The sequence below is a fragment of the Symphalangus syndactylus genome, chromosome 12, assembly GCF_028878055.3.
Source record: "Symphalangus syndactylus isolate Jambi chromosome 12, NHGRI_mSymSyn1-v2.1_pri, whole genome shotgun sequence".
Classification (NCBI taxonomy): domain Eukaryota; kingdom Metazoa; phylum Chordata; class Mammalia; order Primates; family Hylobatidae; genus Symphalangus; species Symphalangus syndactylus.
In genome coordinates this window covers 106,113,732-106,141,461 of record NC_072441.2, presented here as the reverse complement: position 1 = coordinate 106,141,461, position 27,730 = coordinate 106,113,732, and positions in this window count along the sequence as shown.

The window sequence follows — 27,730 nt, the reverse complement described above, 5'->3', positions numbered from 1 at the left end:
TCGGTGAAACTTCCTTCTGATCTGTGCATTCAGCTAACAGAGTTAAACCATACTTTTGATTGAGCAGATCTGAACACTCTTTCTGTAGAAAATGCAACTGGACATTTGGAGCGCTAAGAGCGTAGTAGTGGAAAAAGGAATATATTCAAATATAAACTACACAGAAGCATTCTGTGAAACTTCTTTCTGATCTGAGCATTCAGCTAACACAGTTAAACCATACTTTTGATTGAGCAGTTTTGAAACACTCTGTCTGTAGAAAATGCAACTGGACATTCGTAGCGCTAAGTGGGTAATAGTGGAAAAAAGAATATGTTCAAATATAAACTACACAGAAGCATTGTATGAAACTTCTTTCTGTTCTGTGCATTCAACTAACAGAGTTGAACCTTACTTTTGATTGAGCCGTTTGAAACTCTCTTTCTGTAGAAACTGCAATTGGACATTCTGAGCGCTAGGAGGCCTATATTGGGAAAAAGAATGTCTACAAATAAAAACTACACAGAAGAATTGTGTGAAACTTCTTTCTGTTCTGTTTGTTCAACTAAAAGAGTTGAAATTTAGTTTTGATTGAGCCGTTCTGAAACACTCTTTCTGTAGAAAATGCAAGTGGAGTTTCGGAGCGCTAAGAGGGTAATAGTGGAAAAAGGAATGTCTCCAAATATAAACTACACAGAATCATTCTGTGAAACTTCTTTCTGATCTGTGCATTCAGCTAACAGAGTTAAACCATACTTTTGATTTAGCAGATCTGAACACTCTTTCTGTAGAAAATGCAACTGGACATTTGGAGCGCTAAGAGAGTTGTAGTGGAAAAAACAATATATTCAAATATAAACTACACAGAAGCATTCTGTGAAACTTCTTTCTGATCTGAGCATTCAGCTAACAGAGTTAAACCATACTTTTGATTGAGCAGTTTTGAAACACTCTGTCTGTAGAAAATGCAACTGGACATTCGTAGCGCTAAGTGGGTAATAGTGGAAAAAAGAATATGTTCAAATATAAACTACACAGAAGCCTTGTATGAAACTTCTTTCTGTTCTGTGCATTCAACTAACAGAGTTGAATCTTACTTTTGATTGAGCCGTTCTGAAACACTCTTTCTGTAGAAACTGCAATTGGACATTCTGAGCGCTCAGAGGCCTCTATTGGGGAAAATAATATCTTCAAATAAAAACTACACAGAAGCATTGTGTGAAACTTATTTCTGATATGTTCATTAAGCTAACAGAGTTAAACCATACTTATGATTGCGCAGTTCTGAACACTCCTTCTGTAGAAAATGCAAGTGGAGATTCGGAGCGCTAAGAGGGTAATAGTGGAAAAAGGAATATATTCAAATATAAACTACACAGTAGCATTCTGTGAAAATTCTTTCTGTTCTGTGCATTCAACTAACAGAGTTGAACCTTACTTTTGATTGAGCCGTTCTGAAACACTCTTTCTGTAGAAACTGCAATTGGACATGCTAAGCGCTAAGAGACCTACATTGGGGAAAATAATATCTTCAAATAAAAACTACACAGATGCATTCTGTGAAACTTATTTCTGATCTGCAAACTCAGTTAACAGAGATAAAACATATTTTTGATTGAGCAGTTATGAAACACTCTTTTTGTAGAAGATGCAAGTGGAGATTCGGAGCGCTAGGAGGGTAATAGTGGAAAAAGGAATGTCTTCAAATATAAACTACACAGTATCATTCGGTGAAACTTCTTTCTGATCTGTGCATTCAGCTAACAGAGTTAAACCATACTTTTGATTGAGCAGATCTGAACACTCTTTCTGTAGAAAATGCAACTGGACATTTGGAGCGCTAAGAGCGTAGTAGTGGAAAAAGGAATATATTCAAATATAAACTACACAGAAGCATTCTGTGAAACTTCTTTCTGATCTGAGCATTCAGCTAACAGAGTTAAACCATACTGTTGATTGAGCAGTTTTGAAACACTCTGTCTGTAGGAAATGCAACTGGACATTCGTAGCGCTAAGTGGGTAATAGTGGAAAAAAGAATATGTTCAAATATAAACTACACAGAAGCATTGTATGAAACTTCTTTCTGTTCTGTGCATTCAACTAACAGAGTTGAACCTTACTTTTGATTGAGCCATTCTGAAACACTCTTTCTGTAGAAACTGCAATTGGACATTCTGAGCGCTAGGAGGCCTATATTGAGAAAAAGAATGTCTACAAATAAAAACTACACAGAAGAAATGTGTGAAACTTCTTTCTGTTCTGTTTGTTCAACTAAAAGAGTTGAAACTTAGTTTTGATTGAGCCGTTCTGAAACACTCTTTCTGTAGAAAATGCAAGTGGAGATTCGGAGCGCTAAGAGGGTAATAGTGGAAAAAGGAATGTCTCCAAATATAAACTACACAGAATCATTCTGTGAAACTTCTTTCTGATCTGTGCATTCAGCTAACAGAGTTAAAGCATACTTTTGATTTAGCAGATCTGAACACTCTTTCTGTAGAAAATGCAACTGGACATTTGGAGCGCTAAGAGAGTTGTAGTGGAAAAAGGAATATATTCAAATATAAACTACACAGAAGCATTCTGTGAAACTTCTTTCTGATCTGAGCATTCAGCTAACAGAGTTAAACCATACTTTTGATTGAGCAGTTTTGAAACACTCTGTCTGTAGAAAATGCAACTGGACATTCGTAGCGCTAAGTGGGTAATAGTGGAAAAAAGAATATGTTCCAACATAAACTACACAGAAGCATTGTATGAAACATCTTTCTGTTCTGTGCATTCAACTAACAGAGTTGAACCTTACTTTTGATTGAGCCGTTCTGAAACACTCTTTCTGTAGAAACTGCAATTGGACATTCTGAGCGCTAAGAGGCCTCTATTTGGAAAAATAATATCTTCAAATAAAAACTACACAGAAGCATTGTGTGAAACTTATTTCTGATATGTTCATTAAGCTAACAGAGTTAAACCATACTTATGATTGCGCAGTGCTGAACACTCCTTCTGTAGAAAATGCAAGTGGAGATTCGGAGCGCGAAGAGGGTAGTAGTGGAAAAAGGAATATATTCAAATATAAACTACACAGTACCATTCTGTGAAAATTCTTTCTGTTCTGTGCATTCAACTAACAGAGTTGAACCTTACTTTTGATTGAGCCGTTCTGAAACACTCTTTCTGTAGAAACTGCAATTGGACATGCTAAGCGCTAAGAGGCCTACATTGGGGAAAAGAATATCTTCAAATAAAAACTACACAGATGCATTCTGTGAAACTTATTTCTGATCTGCAAATTCAGATAACAGAGATAAAACATATTTTTGATTGAGCAGTTATGAAACACTCTTTTTGTAGAAAATGCAAGTGGAGATTCGGAGCGCTAAGAGGGTAATAGTGGAAAAAGAAATGATTTCTAATATAAACTACACAGAATCATTCGGTGAAACTTCCTTCTGATCTGTGCATTCAGCTAACAGAGTTAAACCATACTTTTGATTGAGCAGATCTGAACACTCTTTCTGTAGAAAATGCAACTGGACATTTGGAGCGCTAAGAGCGTAGTAGTGGAAAAAGGAATATATTCAAATATAAACTACACAGAAGCATTCTGTGAAACTTCTTTCTGATCTGAGCATTCAGCTAACAGAGTTAAACCATACTTTTGATTGAGCAGTTTTGAAACACTCTGTCTGTAGAAAATGCAACTGGACATTCGTAGCGCTAAGTGGGTAATAGTGGAAAAAAGAATATGTTCAAATATAAACTACACAGAAGCATTGTATGAAACTTCTTTCTGTTCTGTGCATTCAACTAACAGAGTTGAACCTTACTTTTGATTGAGCCGTTTGAAACACTCTTTCTGTAGAAACTGCAATTGGACATTCTGAGCCCTAGGAGGCCTATATTGGGAAAAAGAATGTCTACAAATAAAAACTACACAGAAGAATTGTGTGAAACTTCTTTCTGTTCTGTTTGTTCAACTAAAAGAGTTGAAATTTAGTTTTGATTGAGCCGTTCTGAAACACTCTTTCTGTAGAAAATGCAAGTGGAGATTCGGAGCGCTAAGAGGGTAATAGTGGAAAAAGGAATGTCTCCAAATATAAACTACACAGAATCATTCTGTGAAACTTCTTTCTGATCTGTGCATTCAGCTAACAGAGTTAAACCATACTTTTGATTTAGCAGATCTGAACACTCTTTCTGTAGAAAATGCAACTGGACATTTGGAGCGCTAAGAGAGTTGTAGTGGAAAAAGCAATATATTCAAATATAAACTACACAGAAGCATTCTGTGAAACTTCTTTCTGATCTGAGCATTCAGCTAACAGAGTTAAACCATACTTTTGATTGAGCAGTTTTGAAACACTCTGTCTGTAGAAAATGCAACTGGACATTCGTAGCGCTAAGTGGGTAATAGTGGAAAAAAGAATATGTTCAAATATAAACTACACAGAAGCCTTGTATGAAACTTCTTTCTGTTCTGTGCATTCAACTAACAGAGTTGAATCTTACTTTTGATTGAGCCGTTCTGAAACACTCTTTCTGTAGAAACTGCAATTGGACATTCTGAGCGCTCAGAGGCCTCTATTGGGGAAAATAATATCTTCAAATAAAAACTACACAGAAGCATTGTGTGAAACTTATTTCTGATATGTTCATTAAGCTAACAGAGTTAAACCATACTTATGATTGTGCAGTTCTGAACACTCCTTCTGTAGAAAATGCAAGTGGAGATTCGGAGCGCTAAGAGGGTAATAGTGGAAAAAGGAATATATTCAAATATAAACTACACAGTAGCATTCTGTGAAAATTCTTTCTGTTCTGTGCATTCAACTAACAGAGTTGAACCTTACTTTTGATTGAGCCGTTCTGAAACACTCTTTCTGTAGAAACTGCAATTGGACATGCTAAGCGCTAAGAGACCTACATTGGGGAAAATAATATCTTCAAATAAAAACTACACAGATGCATTCTGTGAAACTTATTTCTGATCTGCAAACTCAGTTAACAGAGATAAAACATATTTTTGATTGAGCAGTTATGAAACACTCTTTTTGTAGAAGATGCAAGTGGAGATTCGGAGCGCTAAGAGGGTAATAGTGGAAAAAGGAATGTCTTCAAATATAAACTACACAGTATCATTCGGTGAAACTTCTTTCTGATCTGTGCATTCAGCTAACAGAGTTAAACCATACTTTTGATTGAGCAGATCTGAACACTCTTTCTGTAGAAAATGCAACTGGACATTTGGAGCGCTAAGAGCATAGTAGTGGAAAAAGGAATATATTCAAATATAAACTACACAGAAGCATTCTGTGAAACTTCTTTCTGATCTGAGCATTCAGCTAACAGAGTTAAACCATACTGTTGATTGAGCAGTTTTGAAACACTCTGTCTGTAGGAAATGCAACTGGACATTCGTAGCGCTAAGTGGGTAATAGTGGAAAAAAGAATATGTTCAAATATAAACTACACAGAAGCATTGTATGAAACTACTTTCTGTTCTGTGCATTCAACTAACAGAGTTGAACCTTACTTTTGATTGAGCCATTCTGAAACACTCTTTCTGTAGAAACTGCAATTGGACATTCTGAGCGCTAGGAGGCCTATATTGAGAAAAAGAATGTCTACAAATAAAAACTACACAGAAGAAATGTGTGAAACTTCTTTCTGTTCTGTTTGTTCAACTAAAAGAGTTGAACCTTAGTTTTGATTGAGCCGTTCTGAAACACTCTTTCTGTAGAAAATGCAAGTGGAGATTCGGAGCGCTAAGAGGGTAATAGTGGAAAAAGGAATGTCTCCAAATATAAACTACACAGAATCATTCTGTGAAACTTCTTTCTGATCTGTGCATTCAGCTAACAGAGTTAAACCATACTTTTGATTTAGCAGATCTGAACACTCTTTCTGTAGAAAATGCAACTGGACATTTGGAGCGCTAAGAGAGTTGTAGTGGAAAAAGGAATATATTCAAATATAAACTACACAGAAGCATTCTGTGAAACTTCTTTCTGATCTGAGCATTCAGCTAACAGAGTTAAACCATACTTTTGATTGAGCAGTTTTGAAACACTCTGTCTGTAGAAAATGCAACTGGACATTCGTAGCGCTAAGTGGGTAATAGTGGAAAAAAGAATATGTTCCAACATAAACTACACAGAAGCATTGTATGAAACTTCTTTCTGTTCTGTGCATTCAACTAACAGAGTTGAACCTTACTTTTGATTGAGCCGTTCTGAAACACTCTTTCTGTAGAAACTGCAATTGGACATTCTGAGCGCTAAGAGGCCTCTATTTGGAAAAATAATATCTTCAAATAAAAACTACACAGAAGCATTGTGTGAAACTTATTTCTGATATGTTCATTAAGCTAACAGAGTTAAACCATACTTATGATTGCGCAGTTCTGAACACTCCTTCTGTAGAAAATGCAAGTGGAGATTCGGAGCGCGAAGAGGGTAGTAGTGGAAAAAGGAATATATTCAAATATAAACTACACAGTACCATTCTGTGAAAATTCTTTCTGTTCTGTGCATTCAACTAACAGAGTTGAACCTTACTTTTGATTGAGCCGTTCTGAAACACTCTTTCTGTAGAAACTGCAATTGGACATGCTAAGCGCTAAGAGGCCTACATTGGGGAAAAGAATATCTTCAAATAAAAACTACACAGATGCATTCTGTGAAACTTATTTCTGATCTGCAAATTCAGTTAACAGAGATAAAACATATTTTTGATTGAGCAGTTATGAAACACTCTTTTTGTAGAAAATGCAAGTGGAGATTCGGAGCGCTAAGAGGGTAATAGTGGAAAAAGAAATGATTTCTAATATAAACTACACAGAATCATTCGGTGAAACTTCCTTCTGATCTGTGCATTCAGCTAACAGAGTTAAACCATACTTTTGATTGAGCAGATCTGAACTCTCTTTCTGTAGAAAATGCAACTGGACATTTGGAGCGCTAAGAGCGTAGTAGTGGAAAAAGGAATATATTCAAATATAAACTACACAGAAGCATTCTGTGAAACTTCTTTCTGATCTGAGCATTCAGCTAACAGAGTTAAACCATACTTTTGATTGAGCAGTTTTGAAACACTCTGTCTGTAGAAAATGCAACTGGACATTCGTAGCGCTAAGTGGGTAATAGTGGAAAAAAGAATATGTTCAAATATAAACTACACAGAAGCATTGTATGAAACTTCTTTCTGTTCTGTGCATTCAACTAACAGAGTTGAACCTTACTTTTGATTGAGCCGTTTGAAACACTCTTTCTGTAGAAACTGCAATTGGACATTCTGAGCGTTAGGAGGCCTATATTGGGAAAAAGAATGTCTACAAATAAAAACTACACAGAAGAATTGTGTGAAACTTCTTTCTGTTCTGTTTGTTCAACTAAAAGAGTTGAAACTTAGTTTTGATTGAGCCGTTCTGAAACACTCATTCTGTAGAAAATGCAAGTGGAGATTCGGAGCGCTAAGAGGGTAATAGTGGAAAAAGGAATGTCTCCAAATATAAACTATACAGAATCATTCTGTGAAACTTCTTTCTGATCTGTGCATTCAGCTAACAGAGTTAAACCATACTTTTGATTGAGCAGATCTGAACACACTTTCTGTAGAAAATGCAACTGGACATTTGGAGCGCTAAGAGAGTAGTAATGGAAAAAGGAATATATTCAAATATAAACTACACAGAAGCATTCTGTGAAACTTCTTTCTGATCTGAGCATTCAGCTAACAGAGTTAAACCATACTTTTGATTGAGCAGTTTTGAAACACTGTGTCTGTAGAAAATGCAACTGGACATTCGTAGCGCTAAGTGGGTAATAGTGGAAAAAAGAATATGTTCAAATATAAACTACACAGAAGCATTCTATGAAACTTCTTTCTGTTCTGTGCATTCAACTAACAGAGGTGAACCTTACTTTTGATTGAGCCTTTCTGAAACACTCTTTCTGTAGAAACTGCAATTGGACATTCTGAGCGCTAAGAGGGCTCTATTGGGAAAAATAATGTCTTCAAATAAAAACTACACAGAAGCATTGTGTGAAACTTATTTCTGATATGTTCATTAAGCTAACAGAGTTAAACCATACTTTTGATTGCGCAGTTCTGAACACTCTTTCTGTAGAAAATGCAAGTGGACATTCGGAGCGCTAAGAGGGTAATAGTGGAAAAAGGAATATATTCAAATATAAACTACACAGTAGCATTCTGTGAAAATTCTTTCTGTTCTGTGCATTCAACTAACAGAGTTGAACCTTACTTTTGATTGAGCCGTTCTGAAACACTCTTTCTGTAGAAACTGCAATTGGACATGCTAAGCGCTAAGAGGCCTACATTGGGAAAAAGAATATCTTCAAATAAAAACTACACAGATGCATTCTGTGAAACTTATTTCTGATCTGTAAATTCAGTTAACAGAGATAAAACATATTTTTGATTGAGCAGTTATGAAACACTCTTTTTGTAGAAAATGCAAGTGGAGATTCGGAGCGCTAAGAGGGTAATAGTGGAAAAAGGAATGTCTTCAAATATAAACTACACAGAATCATTCGGTGAAACTTCCTTCTGATCTGTGCATTCAGCTAACAGAATTAAACCATACTTTTGATTTAGCAGATCTGAACACTCTTTCTGTAGAAAATGCAACCAGACATTTGGAGCGCTAAGAGCGTAGTAGTGGAAAAAGGAATATATTCAAATATAAACTACACAGAAGCATTCTGTGAAACTTCTCTCTGATCTGAGCATTCAGCTAACAGAGTTAAACCATAATGTTGATTGAGCAGTTTTGAAACACTCTGTCTGTAGGAAATGCAACTGGACATTCGTAGCGCTAAGTGGGTAATAGTGGAAAAAAGAATATGTTCAAATATAAACTACACAGAAGCATTGTATGAAACTTCTTTCTGTTCTGTGCATTCAACTAACAGAGTTGAACCTTACTTTTGATTGAGCCATTCTGAAACACTCTTTCTGTAGAAACTGCAATTGGACATTCTGAGCGCTAGGAGGCCTATATTGAGAAAAAGAATGTCTACAAATAAAAACTACACAGAAGAATTGTGTGAAACTTCTTTCTGTTCTGTTTGTTCAACTAAAAGAGTTGAACATTAATTTTGATTGAGCCGTTCTGAAACACTCTTTCTGTAGAAAGTGCAAGTGGAGATTCGGAGCGCTAAGAGGGTAATAGTGGAAAAAGGAATGTCTCCAAATATAAACTACACAGAATCATTCTGTGAAACTTCTTTCTGATCTGTGCATTCAGCTAACAGAGTTAAACCATACTTTTGATTTAGCAGATCTGAACACTCTTTCTGTAGAAAATGCAACTGGACATTTGGAGCGCTAAGAGAGTTGTAGTTGAAAAAGGATTATATTCAAATATAAACTACACAGAAGCATTCTGTGAAACTTCTTTCTGATCTGAGCATTCAGCTAACAGAGTTAAACCATACTTTTGATTGAGCAGTTTTGAAACACTCTGTCTGTAGAAAATGCAACTTTACATTCGTAGCGCTAAGTGGGTAATAGTGGAAAAAAGAATATGTTCAAATATAAACTACACAGAAGCATTGTATGAAACTTCTTTCTGTTCTGTGCATTCAACTAACAGAGTTGAACCTTACTTTTGATTGAGCCGTTCTGAAACACTCTTTCTGTAGAAACTGCAATTGGACATTCTGAGCGCTAAGAGGCCTCTATTGGGAAAAATAATATCTTCAAATAAAAACTACACAGAAGCATTGTGTGAAACTTATTTCTGATATGTTCATTAAGCTAACAGAGTTAAACCATACTTATGATTGCGCAGTTCTGAACACTCCTTCTGTAGAAAATGCAAGTGGAGATTCGGAGCGCGAAGAGGGTAATAGTGGAAAAAGGAATATATTCAAATATAAACTACAGAGTACCATTCTGTGAAAATTCTTTCTGTTCTGTGCATTCAACTAACAGAGTTGAACCTTACTTTTGATTGAGCCGTTCTGAAACACTCTTTCTGTAGAAACTGCAATTGGACATGCTAAGCGCTAAGAGGCCTACATTGGGGAAAAGAATATCTTCAAATAAAAACTACACAGATGCATTCTGTGAAACTTATTTCTGATCTGTAAATTCAGTTAACAGAGATAAAACATATTTTTGATTGAGCAGTTATGAAACACTCTTTTTGTAGAAAATGCAAGTGGAGATTCGGAGCGCTAAGAGGGTAATAGTGGAAAAAGAAATGATTTCTAATATAAACTACACAGAATCATTCGGTGAAACTTCCTTCTGATCTGTGCATTCAGCTAACAGAGTTAAACCATACTTTTGATTGAGCAGATCTGAACACTCTTTCTGTAGAAAATGCAACTGGACATTTGGAGCGCTAAGAGCGTAGTAGTGGAAAAAGTAATATATTCAAATATAAACTACACAGAAGCATTCTGTGAAACTTCTTTCTGATCTGAGCATTCAGCTAACAGAGTTAAACCATACTTTTGATTGAGCAGTTTTGAAACACTCTGTCTGTAGAAAATGCAACTGGACATTCGTAGCGCTAAGTGGGTAATAGTGGAAAAAATAATATGTTCAAATATAAACTACACAGAAGCATTGTATGAAACTTCTTTCTGTTCTGTGCATTCAACTAACAGAGTTGAACCTTACTTTTGATTGAGCCGTTTGAAACACTCTTTCTGTAGAAACTGCAATTGGACATTCTGAGCTCTAGGAGGCCTATATTGGGAAAAAGAATGTCTACAAATAAAAACTACACAGAAGAATTGTGTGAAACTTCTTTCTGTTCTGTTTGTTCCACTAAAAGAGTTGAAACTTAGTTTTGATTGAGCCGTTCTGAAACACTCTTTCTGTAGAAAATGCAAGTGGAGATTCGGAGCGCTAAGAGGGTAATAGTGGAAAAACGAATGTCTCCAAATATAAACTATACAGAATCATTCTGTGAAACTTCTTTCTGATCTGTGCATTCAGCTAACAGAGTTAAACCATACTTTTGATTGAGCAGATCTGAACACTCTTTCTGTAGAAAATGCAACTGGACATTTGGAGCGCTAAGAGAGTAGTAATGGAAAAAGGAATATATTCAAATATAAACTACACAGAAGCATTCTGTGAAACTTCTTTCTGATCTGAGCATTCAGCTAACAGAGTTAAACCATACTTTTGATTTAGCAGATCTGAACACTCTTTCTGTAGAAAATGCAACTGGACATTTGGAGCGCTAAGAGAGTTGTAGTTGAAAAAGGATTATATTCAAATATAAACTACACAGAAGCATTCTGTGAAACTTCTTTCTGATCTGAGCATTCAGCTAACAGAGTTAAACCATACTTTTGATTGAGCAGTTTTGAAACACTCTGTTTGTAGAAAATGCAACTGGACATTCGTAGCGCTAAGTGGGTAATAGTGGAAAAAAGAATATGTTCAAATATAAACTACACAGAAGCATTGTATGAAACTTCTTTCTGTTCTGTGCATTCAACTAACAGAGTTGAACCTTACTTTTGATTGAGCCGTTCTGAAACACTCTTTCTGTAGAAACTGCAATTGGACATTCTGAGCGCTAAGAGGCCTCTATTGGGAAAAATAATATCTTCAAATAAAAACTACACAGAAGCATTGTGTGAAACTTATTTCTGATATGTTCATTAAGCTAACAGAGTTAAACCATACTTATGATTGCGCAGTTCTGAACACTCCTTCTGTAGAAAATGCAAGTGGAGATTCGGAGCGCGAAGAGGGTAATAGTGGAAAAAGGAATATATTCAAATATAAACTACAGAGTACCATTCTGTGAAAATTCTTTCTGTTCTGTGCATTCAACTAACAGAGTTGAACCTTACTTTTGATTGAGCCGTTCTGAAACACTCTTTCTGTAGAAACTGCAATTGGACATGCTAAGCGCTAAGAGGCCTACATTGGGGAAAAGAATATCTTCAAATAAAAACTACACAGATGCACTCTGTGAAACTTATTTCTGATCTGTAAATTCAGTTAACAGAGATAAAACATATTTTTGATTGAGCAGTTATGAAACACTCTTTTTGTAGAAAATGCAAGTGGAGATTCGGAGCGCTAAGAGGGTAATAGTGGAAAAAGAAATGATTTCTAATATAAACTACACAGAATCATTCGGTGAAACTTCCTTCTGATCTGTGCATTCAGCTAACAGAGTTAAACCATACTTTTGATTGAGCAGATCTGAACACTCTTTCTGTAGAAAATGCAACTGGACATTTGGAGCGCTAAGAGCGTAGTAGTGGAAAAAGTAATATATTCAAATATAAACTACACAGAAGCATTCTGTGAAACTTCTTTCTGATCTGAGCATTCAGCTAACAGAGTTAAACCATACTTTTGATTGAGCAGTTTTGAAACACTCTGTCTGTAGAAAATGCAACTGGACATTCGTAGCGCTAAGTGGGTAATAGTGGAAAAAAGAATATGTTCAAATATAAACTACACAGAAGCATTGTATGAAACTTCTTTCTGTTCTGTGCATTCAACTAACAGATTTGAACCTTACTTTTGATTGAGCCGTTTGAAACACTCTTTCTGTAGAAACTGCAATTGGACATTCTGAGCGCTAGGAGGCCTATATTGGGAAAAAGAATGTCTACAAATAAAAACTACACAGAAGAATTGTGTGAAACTTCTTTCTGTTCTGTTTGTTCCACTAAAAGAGTTGAAACTTAGTTTTGATTGAGCCGTTCTGAAACACTCTTTCTGTAGAAAATGCAAGTGGAGATTCGGAGCGCTAAGAGGGTAATAGTGGAAAAAGGAATGTCTCCAAATATAAACTATACAGAATCATTCTGTGAAACTTCTTTCTGATCTGTGCATTCAGCTAACAGAGTTAAACCATACTTTTGATTGAGCAGATCTGAACACTCTTTCTGTAGAAAATGCAACTGGACATTTGGAGCGCTAAGAGAGTAGTAATGGAAAAAGGAATATATTCAAATATAAACTACACAGAAGCATTCTGTGAAACTTCTTTCTGATCTGAGCATTCAGCTAACAGAGTTAAACCATACTTTTGATTGAGCAGTTTTGAAACACTCTGTCTGTAGAAAATGCAACTGGACATTCGTAGCGCTAAGTGGGTAATAGTGGAAAAAAGAATATGTTCAAATATAAACTACACAGAAGCATTGTATGAAACTTCTTTCTGTTCTGTGCATTCAACTAACAGAGGTGAACCTTACTTTTGATTGAGCCTTTCTGAAACACTCTTTCTGTAGAAACTGCAATTGGACATTCTGAGCGCTAAGAGGGCTCTATTATGAAAAATAATGTCTTCAAATAAAAACTACACAGAAGCATTGTGTGAAACTTATTTCTGATATGTTCATTAAGCTAACAGAGTTAAACCATACTTTTGATTGCGCAGTTCTGAACACTCTTTCTGTAGAAAATGCAAGTGGACATTTGGAGCGCTAAGAGGGTAATAGTGGAAAAAGGAATATATTCAAATATAAACTACACAGTAGCATTCTGTGAAAATTCTATCTGTTCTGTGCATTCAACTAACAGAGTTGAACCTTACTTTTGATTGAGCCGTTCTGAAACACTCTTTCTGTAGAAACTGCAATTGGACATGCTAAGCGCTAAGAGGCCTACATTGGGAAAAAGAATATCTTCAAATAAAAACTACACAGATGCATTCTGTGAAACTTATTTCTGATCTGTAAATTCAGTTAACAGAGATAAAACATATTTTTGATTGAGCAGTTATGAAACACTCTTTTTGTAGAAAATGCAAGTGGAGATTCGGAGCGCTAAGAGGGTAATAGTGGAAAAAGGAATGTCTTCAAATATAAACTACACAGAATCATTCGGTGAAACTTCCTTCTCATCTGTGCATTCAGCTAACAGAATTAAACCATACTTTTGATTGAGCAGATCTGAACACTCTTTCTGTAGAAAATGCAACTGGACATTTGGAGCGCTAAGAGCGTAGTAGTGGAAAAAGGAATATATTCAAATATAAACTACACAGAAGCATTCTGTGAAACTTCTTTCTGATCTGAGCATTCAGCTAACAGAGTTAAACCATACTTTTGATTGAGCAGTTTTGAAACACTCTGTCTGTAGAAAATGCAACGGGACATTCGTAGCGCTAAGTGGGTAATAGTGGAAAAAAGAATATGTTCAAATATAAACTACACAGAAGCATTGTATGAAACTTCTTTCTGTTCTGTGCATTCAACTAACAGAGTTGAACCTTACTTTTGATTGAGCCATTCTGAAACACTCTTTCTGTAGAAACTGCAATTGGACATTCTGAGCGCTAGGAGGCCTATATTGAGAAAAAGAATGTCTACAAATAAAAACTACACAGAAGAATTGTGTGAAACTTCTTTCTGTTCTGTTTGTTCAACTAAAAGAGTTGAACCTTAATTTTGATTGAGCCGTTCTGAAACACTCTTTCTGTAGAAAATGCAAGTGGAGATTCGGAGCGCTAAGAGGGTAATAGTGGAAAAAGGAATGTCTCCAAATATAAACTACACAGAATCATTCTGTGAAACTTCTTTCTGATCTGTGCATTCAGCTAACAGAGTTAAACCATACTTTTGATTTAGCAGATCTGAACACTCTTTCTGTAGAAAATGCAACTGGACATTTGGAGCGCTAAGAGAGTTGTAGTGGAAAAAGGAATATATTCAAATATAAACTACACAGAAGCATTCTGTGAAACTTCTTTCTGATCTGAGCATTCAGCAAACAGAGTTAAACCATACTTTTGATTGAGCAGTTTTGAAACACTCTGTCTGTAGAAAATGCAACTGGACTTTCGTAGCGCTAAGTGGGTAATAGTGGAAAAAAGAATATGTTCAAATATAAACTACACAGAAGCATTGTATGAAACTTCTTTCTGTTCTGTGCATTCAACTAACAGAGTTGAACCTTACTTTTGATTGAGCCGTTCTGAAACACTCTTTCTGTAGAAACTGCAATTGGACATTCTGAGCGCTAAGAGGCCTCTATTGGGAAAAATAATATCTTCAAATAAAAACTACACAGAAGCATTGTGTGAAACTTATTTCTGATATGTTCATTAAGCTAACAGAGTTAAACCATACTTATGATTGCGCAGTTCTGAACACTCCTTCTGTAGAAAATGCAAGTGGAGATTCGGAGCGCGAAGAGGGTAATAGTGGAAAAAGGAATATATTCAAATATAAACTACAGAGTACCATTCTGTGAAAATTCTTTCTGTTCCGTGCATTCAACTAACAGAGTTGAACCTTACTTTTGATTGAGCCGTTCTGAAACACTCTTTCTGTAGAAACTGCAATTGGACATGCTAAGCGCTAAGAGGCCTACATTGGGGAAAAGAATATCTTCAAATAAAAACTACACAGATGCATTCTGTGAAACTTATTTCTGATCTGTAAATTCAGTTAACAGAGATAAAACATATTTTTGATTGAGCAGTTATGAAACACTCTTTTTGTAGAAAATGCAAGTGGAGATTCGGAGCGCTAAGAGGGTAATAGTGGAAAAAGAAATGATTTCTAATATAAACTACACAGAATCATTCGGTGAAACTTCTTTCTGATCTGTGCATTCAGCTAACAGAGTTAAACCATACTTTTGATTGAGCAGATCTGAACACTCTTTCTGTAGAAAATGCAACTGGACATTTGGAGCGCTAAGAGCGTAGTAGTGGAAAAAGGAATATATTCAAATATAAACTACACAGAAGCATTCTGTGAAACTTCTTTCTGATCTGAGCATTCAGCTAACAGAGTTAAACCATACTTTTGATTGAGCAGTTTTGAAACACTCTGTCTGTAGAAAATGCAACTGGACATTCGTAGCGCTAAGTGGGTAATAGTGGAAAAAAGAATATGTTCAAATATAAACTACACAGAAGCATTGTATGAAACTTCTTTCTGTTCTGTGCATTCAACTAACAGAGTTGAACCTTACTTTTGATTGAGCCGTTTGAAACACTCTTTCTGTAGAAACTGCAATTGGACATTCTGAGCGCTAGGAGGCCTATATTGGGAAAAAGAATGTCTACAAATAAAAACTACACAGAAGAATTGTGTGAAACTTCTTTCTGTTCTGTTTGTTCAACTAAAAGAGTTGAAACTTAGTTTTGATTGAGCCGTTCTGAAACACTCTTTCTGTAGAAAATGCAAGTGGAGATTCGGAGCGCTAAGAGGGTAATAGTGGAAAAAGGAATGTCTCCAAATATAAACTATACAGAATCATTCTGTGAAACTTCTTTCTGATCTGTGCATTCAGCTAACAGAGTTAAACCATACTTTTGATTGAGCAGATCTGAACACTCTTTCTGTAGAAAATGCAACTGGACATTTGGAGCGCTAAGAGAGTAGTAATGGAAAAAGGAATATATTCAAATATAAACTACACAGAAGCATTCTGTGAAACTTCTTTCTGATCTGAGCATTCAGCTAACAGAGTTAAACCATACTTTTGATTGAGCAGTTTTGAAACACTCTGTCTGTAGAAAATGCAACTGGACATTCGTAGCGCTAAGTGGGTAATAGTGGAAAAAAGAATATGTTCAAATATAAACTACACAGAAGCATTGTATGAAACTTCTTTCTGTTCTGTGCATTCAACTAACAGAGGTGAACCTTACTTTTCATTGAGCCTTTCTGAAACACTCTTTCTGTAGAAACTGCAATTGGACATTCTGAGCGCTAAGAGGGCTCTATTGGGAAAAATAATATCTTCAAATAAAAACTACACAGAAGCATTGTGTGAAACTTATTTCTGATATGTTCATTAAGCTAACAGAGTTAAACCATACTTTTGATTGCGCAGTTCTGAACACTCTTTCTGTAGAAAATGCAAGTGGACATTCGGAGCGCTAAGAGGGTAATAGTGGAAAAAGGAATATATTCAAATATAAACTACACAGTAGCATTCTGTGAAAATTCTTTCTGTTCTGTGCATTCAACTAACAGAGTTGAACCTTACTTTTGATTGAGCCGTTCTGAAACACTCTTTCTGTAGAAACTGCAATTGGACATGCTAAGCGCTAAGAGGCCTACATTGGGAAAAAGAATATCTTCAAATAAAAACTACACAGATGCATTCTGTGAAACTTATTTCTGATCTGTAAATTCAGTTAACAGAGATAAAACATATTTTTGATTGAGCAGTTATGAAACACTCTTTTTGTAGAAAATGCAAGTGGAGATTCGGAGCGCTAAGAGGGTAATAGTGGAAAAAGGAATGTCTTCAAATATAAACTACACAGAATCATTCGGTGAAACTTCCTTCTCATCTGTGCATTCAGCTAACAGAATTAAACCATACTTTTGATTGAGCAGATCTGAACACTCTTTCTGTAGAAAATGCAACTGGACATTTGGAGCGCTAAGAGCGTAGTAGTGGAAAAAGGAATATATTCAAATATAAACTACACAGAAGCATTCTGTGAAACTTCTTTCTGATCTGAGCATTCAGCTAACAGAGTTAAACCATACTTTTGATTGAGCAGTTTTGAAACACTCTGTCTGTAGAAAATGCAACGGGACATTCGTAGCGCTAAGTGGGTAATAGTGGAAAAAAGAATATGTTCAAATATAAACTACACAGAAGCATTGTATGAAACTTCTTTCTGTTCTGTGCATTCAACTAACAGAGTTGAACCTTACTTTTGATTGAGCCGTTCTGAAACACTCTTTCTGTAGAAACTGCAATTGGACATTCTGAGCGCTAGGAGGCCTATATTGGGAAAAAGAATGTCTACAAATAAAAACTACACAGAAGAATTGTGTGAAACTTCTTTCTGTTCTGTTTGTTCAACTAAAAGAGTTGAACCATAGTTTTGATTGAGCCGTTCTGAAACACTCTTTCTGTAGAAAATGCAAGTGGAGATTCGGAGCGCTAAGAGGGTAATAGTGGAAAAAGGAATGTCTCCAAATATAAACTACACAGAATCATTCTGTGAAACATCTTTCTGATCTGTGCATTCAGCTAACAGAGTTAAACCATACTTTTGATTGAGCAGATCTGAACACTCTTTCTGTAGAAAATGCAACTGGACATTTGGAGCGCTAAGAGCGTAGTAGTGGAAAAAGGAATATATTCAAATATAAACTACACAGAAGCATTCTGTGAAACTTCTTTCTGATCTGAGCATTCAGCTAACAGAGTTAAACCATACTTTTGATTGAGCAGTTTTGAAACACTCTGTCTGTAGAAAATGCAACTGGACATTCGTAGCGCTAAGTGGGTAATAGTGGATAAAAGAATATGTTCAAATATAAACTACACAGAAGCATTGTATGAAACTTCTTTCTGTTCTGTGCATTCAACTAACAGAGTTGAACCTTACTTTTGATTGAGCCTTTCTGAAACACTCTTTCTGTAGAAACTGCAATTGGACATTCTGAGCGCTAAGAGGCCTCTATTGGGAAAAATAATATCTTCAAATAAAAACTACACAGAAGCATTGTGTGAAACTTATTTCTGATATGTTCATTAAGCTAACAGAGTTAAACCATACTTTTGATTGCGCAGTTCTGAACACTCTTTCTGTAGAAAATGCAAGTGGACATTCGGAGCGCTAAGAGGGTAATAGTGGAAAAAGGAATATATTCAAATATAAACTACACAGTAGCATTCTGTGAAAATTCTTTCTGTTCTGTGCATTCAACTAACAGAGTTGAACCTTACTTTTGATTGAGCCGTTCTGAAACACTCTTTCTGTAGAAACTGCAATTGGACATGCTAAGCGCTAAGAGGCCTACATTGGGAAAAAGAATATCTTCAAATAAAAACTACACAGATGCATTCTGTGAAACTTATTTCTGATCTGTAAATTCAGTTAACAGAGATAAAACCTATTTTTGATTGAGCAGTTATGAAACACTCTTTTTGTAGAAAATGCAAGTGGAGATTCGGAGCGCTAAGAGGGTAATAGTGGAAAAAGGAATGTCTTCAAATATAAACTACACAGAATCATTCGGTGAAACTTCTTTCTGATCTGTGCATTCAGCTAACAGAGTTAAACCATACTTTTGATTGAGCAGATCTTAACACTCTTTCTGTAGAAAATGCAACTGGACATTTGGAGCGCTAAGAGCGTAGTAGTGGAAAAAGGAATATATTCAAATATAAACTACACAGAAGCATTCTGTGAAACTTTTTTCTGATCTGAGCATTCAGCTAACAGAGTTAAACCATACTTTTGATTGAGCAGTTTTGAAACTCTCTGTCTGTAGAAAATGCAACTGGACATTCGTAGCGCTAAGTGGTTAATAGTGGAAAAAAGAATATGTTCAAATATAAACTACACAGAAGCATTGTATGAAACTTCTTTCTGTTCTGTGCATTCAACTAACAGAGTTGAACCTTACTTTTGTTTGAGCCGTTCTGAAACACTCTTTCTGTAGAAACTGCAATTGGACATTCTGAGCGCTAGGAGGCCTATATTGAGAAAAAGAATGTCTACAAATAAAAACTACACAGAAGAATTGTGTGAAACTTCTTTCTGTTCTGTTTGTTCAACTAAAAGAGTTGAACCTTAGTTTTGATTGAGCCGTTCTGAAACACTCTTTCTGTAGAAAATGCAAGTGGAGATTCGGAGCGCTATGAGGGTAATAGTGGAAAAAGGAATGTCTCCAAATATAAACTACACAGAATCATTCTGTGAAACTTCTTTCTGATCTGTGCATTCAGCTAACAGAGTTAAACCATACTTTTGATTGAGCAGATCTGAACACTCTTTCTGTAGAAAATGCAACTGGACATTTGGAGCGCTAAGAGAGTAGTAGTGGAAAAAGGAATATATTCAAATATAAACTACATAGAAGCATTCTGTGAAACTTCTTTCTGATCTGAGCATTCAGCTAACAGAGTTAAACCATACTTTTGATTGAGCAGTTTTGAAACACTCTGTCTGTAGAAAATGCAACTGGACATTCGTAGCGCTAAGTGGGTAATAGTGGAAAAAAGAATATGTTCAAATATAAACTACACAGAAGCATTGTATGAAACTTCTTTCTGTTCTGTGCATTCAACTAACAGAGTTGAACCTTACTTTTGATTGAGCCTTTCTGAAACACTCTTTCTGTAGAAACTGCAATTGGACATTCTGAGCGCTAAGAGGCCTCTATTGGGAAAAATAATATCTTCAAATAAAAACTACACAGAAGCATTGTGTGAAACTTATTTCTGATATGTTCATTAAGCTAACAGAGTTAAACCATACTTTTGATTGCGCAGTTCTGAACACTCTTTCTGTAGAAAATGCAAGTGGACATTCGGAGCGCTAAGAGGGTAATAGTGGAAAAAGGAATATATTCAAATATAAACTACACAGTAGCATTCTGTGAAAATTCTTTCTGTTCTGTGCATTCAACTAACAGAGTTGAACCTTACTTTTGATTGAGCCGTTCTGAAACACTCTTTCTGTAGAAACTGCAATTGGACATGCTAAGCGCTAAGAGGCCTACATTGGGAAAAAGAATATCTTCAAATAAAAACTACACAGATGCATTCTGTGAAACTTATTTCTGATCTGTAAATTCAGTTAACAGAGATAAAACCTATTTTTGATTGAGCAGTTATGAAACACTCTTTTTGTAGAAAATGCAAGTGGAGATTCGGAGCGCTAAGAGGGTAATAGTGGAAAAAGGAATGTCTTCAAATATAAACTACACAGAATCATTCGGTGAAACTTCTTTCTGATCTGTGCATTCAGCTAACAGAGTTAAACCATACTTTTGATTGAGCAGATCTTAACACTCTTTCTGTAGAAAATGCAACTGGACATTTGGAGCGCTAAGAGCGTAGTAGTGGAAAAAGGAATATATTCAAATATAAACTACACAGAAGCATTCTGTGAAACTTTTTTCTGATCTGAGCATTCAGCTAACAGAGTTAAACCATACTTTTGATTGAGCAGTTTTGAAACTCTCTGTCTGTAGAAAATGCAACTGGACATTCGTAGCGCTAAGTGGTTAATAGTGGAAAAAAGAATATGTTCAAATATAAACTACACAGAAGCATTGTATGAAACTTCTTTCTGTTCTGTGCATTCAACTAACAGAGTTGAACCTTACTTTTGTTTGAGCCGTTCTGAAACACTCTTTCTGTAGAAACTGCAATTGGACATTCTGAGCGCTAGGAGGCCTATATTGAGAAAAAGAATGTCTACAAATAAAAACTACACAGAAGAATTGTGTGAAACTTCTTTCTGTTCTGTTTGTTCAACTAAAAGAGTTGAACCTTAGTTTTGATTGAGCCGTTCTGAAACACTCTTTCTGTAGAAAATGCAAGTGGAGATTCGGAGCGCTATGAGGGTAATAGTGGAAAAAGGAATGTCTCCAAATATAAACTACACAGAATCATTCTGTGAAACTTCTTTCTGATCTGTGCATTCAGCTAACAGAGTTAAACCATACTTTTGATTGAGCAGATCTGAACACTCTTTCTGTAGAAAATGCAACTGGACATTTGGAGCGCTAAGAGAGTAGTAGTGGAAAAAGGAATATATTCAAATATAAACTACATAGAAGCATTCTGTGAAACTTCTTTCTGATCTGAGCATTCAGCTAACAGAGTTAAACCATACTTTTGATTGAGCAGTTTTGAAACACTCTGTCTGTAGAAAATGCAACTGGACATTCGTAGCGCTAAGTGGGTAATAGTGGAAAAAAGAATATGTTCAAATATAAACTACACAGAAGCATTGTATGAAACTTCTTTCTGTTCTGTGCATTCAACTAACAGAGTTGAACCTTACTTTTGATTGAGCCTTTCTGAAACACTCTTTCTGTAGAAACTGCAATTGGACATTCTGAGCGCTAAGAGGCCTCTATTGGGAAAAATAATATCTTCAAATAAAAACTACACAGAAGCATTGTGTGAAACTTATTTCTGATATGTTCATTAAGCTAACAGAGTTAAACCATACTTTTGATTGCGCAGTTCTGAACACTCTTTCTGTAGAAAATGCAAGTGGACATTCGGAGCGCTAAGAGGGTAACAGTGGAAAAAGGAATATATTCAAATATAAACTACACAGTAGCATTCAGTGAAAATTCTTTCTGTTCTGTGCATTCAACTAACAGAGTTGAACCTTACTTTTGATTGAGCCGTTCTGAAACACTCTTTCTGTAGAAACTGCAATTGGACATGCTAAGCGCTAAGAGGCCTACATTGGGGAAAAGAATATCTTCAAATAAAAACTACACAGATGCATTCTGTGAAACTTATTTCTGATCTGCAAATTCAGTTAACAGAGATAAAACATATTTTTGATTGAGCAGTTATGAAACACTCTTTTTGTAGAAAATGCAAGTGGAGATTCGGAGCGCTAAGAGGGTAATAGTGGAAAAAGGAATGTCTTCAAATATAAACTACACAGAATCATTCGGTGAAACTTCTTTCTGATCTGTGCATTCAGCTAACAGAGTTAAACCATACTTTTGATTGAGCAGATCTGAACAATCTTTCTGTAGAAAATGCAACTGGACATTTGGAGCGCTAAGAGCGTAGTAGTGGAAAAAGGAATATATTCAAATATAAACTACACAGAAGCATTCTGTGAAACTTCTTTCTGATCTGAGCATTCAGCTAACAGAGTTACACCATACTGTTGATTGAGCAGTTTTTAAACACTCTGTCTGTAGGAAATGCAACTGGACATTCGTAGCGCTAAGTGGGTAATAGTGGAAAAAAGAATATGTTCAAATATAAACTACACAGAAGCATTGTATGAAACTTCTTTCTGTTCTGTGCATTCAACTAACAGAGTTGAACCTTACTTTTGATTGAGCCATTCTGAAACACTCTTTCTGTAGAAACTGCAATTGGACATTCTGAGTGCTATGAGGCCTATATTGAGAAAAAGAATGTCTACAAATAAAAACTACACAGAAGAATTGTGTGAAACTTCTTTCTGTTCTGTTTGTTCAACTAAAAGATTTGAACCTTAGTTTTGATTGAGCCGTTCTGAAACACTCTTTCTGTAGAAAATGCAAGTGGAGATTCGGAGCGCTAAGAGGGTAATAGTGGAAAAAGGAATGTCTCCAAATATAAACTACACAGAATCATTCTGTGAAACTTCTTTCTGATCTGTGCATTCAGCTAACAGAGTTAAACCATACTTTTGATTTAGCAGATCTGAACACTCTTTCTGTAGAAAATGCAACTGGACATTTGGAGCGCTAAGAGAGTTGTAGTGGAAAAAGGAATATATTCAAATATAAACTACACAGAAGCATTCTGTGAAACTTCTTTCTGATCTGAGCATTCAGCTAACAGAGTTAAACCATACTTTTGATTGAGCAGTTTTGAAACACTCTGTCTGTAGAAAATGCAACTGGACATTCGTAGCGCTAAGTGGGTAATAGTGGAAAAAAGAATATGTTCAAATATAAACTACACAGAAGCATTGTATGAAACTTCTTTCTGTTCTGTGCATTCAACTAACAGAGTTGAACCTTACTTTTGATTGAGCCGTTCTGAAACACTCTTTCTGTAGAAACTGCAATTGGACATTCTGAGCGCTAAGAGGCCTCTATTGGGAAAAATTATATCTTCAAATAAAAACTACACAGAAGCATTGTGTGAAACTTATTTCTGATATGTTCATTAAGCTAACAGAGTTAAACCATACTTATGATTGCGCAGTTCTGAACACTCCTTCTGTAGAAAATGCAAGTGGAGATTCGGAGCGCGAAGAGGGTAGTAGTGGAAAAAGGAATATATTCAAATATAAACTACACAGTACCATTCTGTGAAAATTCTTTCTGTTCTGTGCATTCAACTAACAGAGTTGAACCTTACTTTTGATTGAGCCGTTCTGAAACACTCTTTCTGTAGAAACTGCAATTGGACATGCTAAGCGCTAAGAGGCCTACATTGGGGAAAAGAATATCTTCAAATAAAAACTACACAGATGCATTCTGTGAAACTTATTTCTGATCTGCAAATTCAGTTAACAGAGATAAAACATATTTTTGATTGAGCAGTTATGAAACACTCTTTTTGTAGAAAATGCAAGTGGAGATTCGGAGCGCTAAGAGGGTAATAGTGGAAAAAGAAATGATTTCTAATATAAACTACACAGAATCATTCGGTGAAACTTCCTTCTGATCTGTGCATTCAGCTAACAGAGTTAAACCATACTTTTGATTGAGCAGATCTGAACACTCTTTCTGTAGAAAATGCAACTGGACATTTGGAGCGCTAAGAGCGTAGTATTGGAAAAAGTAATATATTCAAATATAAACTACACAGAAGCATTCTGTGAAACTTCTTTCTGATCTGAGCATTCAGCTAACAGAGTTAAACCATACTTTTGATTGAGCAGTTTTGAAACACTCTGTCTGTAGAAAATGCAACTGGACATTCGTAGCGCTAAGAGGGTAATAGTGGAAAAAAGAATATGTTCAAATATAAACTACACAGAAGCATTGTATGAAACTTCTTTCTGTTCTGTGCATTCAACTAACAGAGTTGAACCTTACTTTTGATTGAGCCGTTTGAAACACTCTTTCTGTAGAAACTGCAATTGGACATTCTGAGCGCTAGGAGGCCTATATTGGGAAAAAGAATGTCTACAAATAAAAACTACACAGAAGAATTGTGTGAAACTTCTTTCTGTTCTGTTTGTTCAACTAAAAGAGTTGAACCTTAGTTTTGATTGAGCCGTTCTGAAACACACTTTCTGTAGAAAATGCAAGTGGAGATTCGGAGCGCTAAGAGGGTAATAGTGGAAAAAGGAATGTCTCCAAATATAAACTACACAGAATCATTCTGTGAAACTTCTTTCTGATCTGTGCATTCAGCTAACAGAGTTAAACCATACTTTTGATTTAGCAGATCTGAACACTCTTTCTGTAGAAAATGCAACTGGACATTTGGAGCGCTAAGAGAGTTGTAGTGGAAAAAGGAATATATTCAAATATAAACTACACAGAAGCATTCTGTGAAACTTCTTTCTGATCTGAGCATTCAGCTAACAGAGTTAAACCATACTTTTGATTGAGCAGTTTTGAAACACTCTGTCTGTAGAAAATGCAACTGGACATTCGTAGCGCTAAGTGGGTAATAGTGGAAAAAAGAATATGTTCAAATATAAACTACACAGAAGCATTGTATGAAACTTCTTTCTGTTCTGTGCATTCAACTAACAGAGTTGAACCTTACTTTTGATTGAGCCGTTCTGAAACACTCTTTCTGTAGAAACTGCAATTGGACATTCTGAGCGCTAAGAGGGCTCTATTGGGAAAAATAATGTCTTCAAATAAAAACTACACAGAAGCATTGTGTGAAACTTATTTCTGATATGTTCATTAAGCTAACAGAGTTAAACCATACTTTTGATTGCGCAGTTCTGAACACTCTTTCTGTAGAAAATGCAAGTGGACATTCGGAGCGCTAAGAGGGTAATAGTGGAAAAAGGAATATATTCAAATATAAACTACACAGTAGCATTCTGTGAAAATTCTTTCTGTTCTGTGCATTCAACTAACAGAGTTGAACCTTACTTTTGATTGAGCCGTTCTGAAACACTCTTTCTGTAGAAACTGCAATTGGACATGCTAAGCGCTAAGAGGCCTACATTGGGAAAAAGAATATCTTCAAATAAAAACTACACAGATGCATTCTGTGAAACTTATTTCTGATCTGTAAATTCAGTTAACAGAGATAAAACATATTTTTGATTGAGCAGTTATGAAACACTCTTTTTGTAGAAAATGCAAGTGGAGATTCGGAGCGCTAAGAGGGTAATAGTGGAAAAAGGAATGTCTTCAAATATAAACTACACAGAATCATTCGGTGAAACTTCCTTCTCATCTGTGCATTCAGCTAACAGAATTAAACCATACTTTTGATTGAGCAGATCTGAACACTCTTTCTGTAGAAAATGCAACTGGACATTTGGAGCGCTAAGAGCGTAGTAGTGGAAAAAGGAATATATTCAAATATAAACTACACAGAAGCATTCTGTGAAACTTCTTTCTGATCTGAGCATTCAGCTAACAGAGTTAAACCATACTTTTGATTGAGCAGTTTTGAAACACTCTGTCTGTAGAAAATGCAACGGGACATTCGTAGCGCTAAGTGGGTAATAGTGGAAAAAAGAATATGTTCAAATATAAACTACACAGAAGCATTGTATGAAACTTCTTTCTGTTCTGTGCATTCAACTAACAGAGTTGAACCTTACTTTTGATTGAGCCGTTCTGAAACACTCTTTCTGTAGAAACTGCAATTGGACATTCTGAGCGCTAGGAGGCCTATATTGGGAAAAAGAATGTCTACAAATAAAAACTACACAGAAGAATTGTGTGAAACTTCTTTCTGTTCTGTTTGTTCAACTAAAAGAGTTGAACCATAGTTTTGATTGAGCCGTTCTGAAACACTCTTTCTGTAGAAAATGCAAGTGGAGATTCGGAGCGCTAAGAGGGTAATAGTGGAAAAAGGAATGTCTCCAAATATAAACTACACAGAATCATTCTGTGAAACTTCTTTCTGATCTGTGCATTCAGCTAACAGAGTTAAACCATACTTTTGATTGAGCAGATCTGAACACTCTTTCTGTAGAAAATGCAACTGGACATTTGGAGCGCTAAGAGCGTAGTAGTGGAAAAAGGAATATATTCAAATATAAACTACACAGAAGCATTCTGTGAAACTTCTTTCTGATCTGAGCATTCAGCTAACAGAGTTAAACCATACTTTTGATTGAGCAGTTTTGAAACACTCTGTCTGTAGAAAATGCAACTGGACATTCGTAGCGCTAAGTGGGTAATAGTGGATAAAAGAATATGTTCAAATATAAACTACACAGAAGCATTGTATGAAACTTCTTTCTGTTCTGTGCATTCAACTAACAGAGTTGAACCTTACTTTTGATTGAGCCTTTCTGAAACACTCTTTCTGTAGAAACTGCAATTGGACATTCTGAGCGCTAAGAGGCCTCTATTGGGAAAAATAATATCTTCAAATAAAAACTACACAGAAGCATTGTGTGAAACTTATTTCTGATATGTTCATTAAGCTAACAGAGTTAAACCATACTTTTGATTGCGCAGTTCTGAACACTCTTTCTGTAGAAAATGCAAGTGGACATTCGGAGCGCTAAGAGGGTAATAGTGGAAAAAGGAATATATTCAAATATAAACTACACAGTAGCATTCTGTGAAAATTCTTTCTGTTCTGTGCATTCAACTAACAGAGTTGAACCTTACTTTTGATTGAGCCGTTCTGAAACACTCTTTCTGTAGAAACTGCAATTGGACATGCTAAGCGCTAAGAGGCCTACATTGGGAAAAAGAATATCTTCAAATAAAAACTACACAGATGCATTCTGTGAAACATATTTCTGATCTGTAAATTCAGTTAACAGAGATAAAACCTATTTTTGATTGAGCAGTTACGAAACACTCTTTTTGTAGAAAATGCAAGTGGAGATTCGGAGCGCTAAGAGGGTAATAGTGGAAAAAGGAATGTCTTCAAATATAAACTACACAGAATCATTCGGTGAAACTTCTTTCTGATCTGTGCATTCAGCTAACAGAGTTAAACCATACTTTTGATTGAGCAGATCTTAACACTCTTTCTGTAGAAAATGCAACTGGACATTTGGAGCGCTAAGAGCGTAGTAGTGGAAAAAGGAATATATTCAAATATAAACTACACAGAAGCATTCTGTGAAACTTTTTTCTGATCTGAGCATTCAGCTAACAGAGTTAAACCATACTTTTGATTGAGCAGTTTTGAAACTCTCTGTCT